The sequence below is a fragment of the Silurus aristotelis genome (genome assembly GCF_946808225.1).
Source record: "Silurus aristotelis genome assembly, chromosome: 1".
NCBI lineage: Eukaryota > Metazoa > Chordata > Actinopteri > Siluriformes > Siluridae > Silurus > Silurus aristotelis.
In genome coordinates this window covers 43,273,759-43,274,018 of record NC_139574.1, presented here as the reverse complement: position 1 = coordinate 43,274,018, position 260 = coordinate 43,273,759, and positions in this window count along the sequence as shown.

Here is a 260-nt window from a genome sequence, read left to right as displayed (position 1 = left end):
TCTTCTTCTAAGCCTACATCATTGATCATCATCATCCTCCTCTTCTTCCTCTTCTTCTTCACCTAAGACTCCTATTATTCCTACTAGTAGTGGTGCTACTTTTAATTCTTCCTCTTCCTCCTATTATTATTATTATTATTATTATTATTATTATTATTATTATGATATAAATGAGATGTTTTTACCCCCAGGGTAAACACACAGCTGTGGGGGTTATTAGCGGTCAGCCCCGCCCACCCGCCTGCCAATCAAAGCCTCGC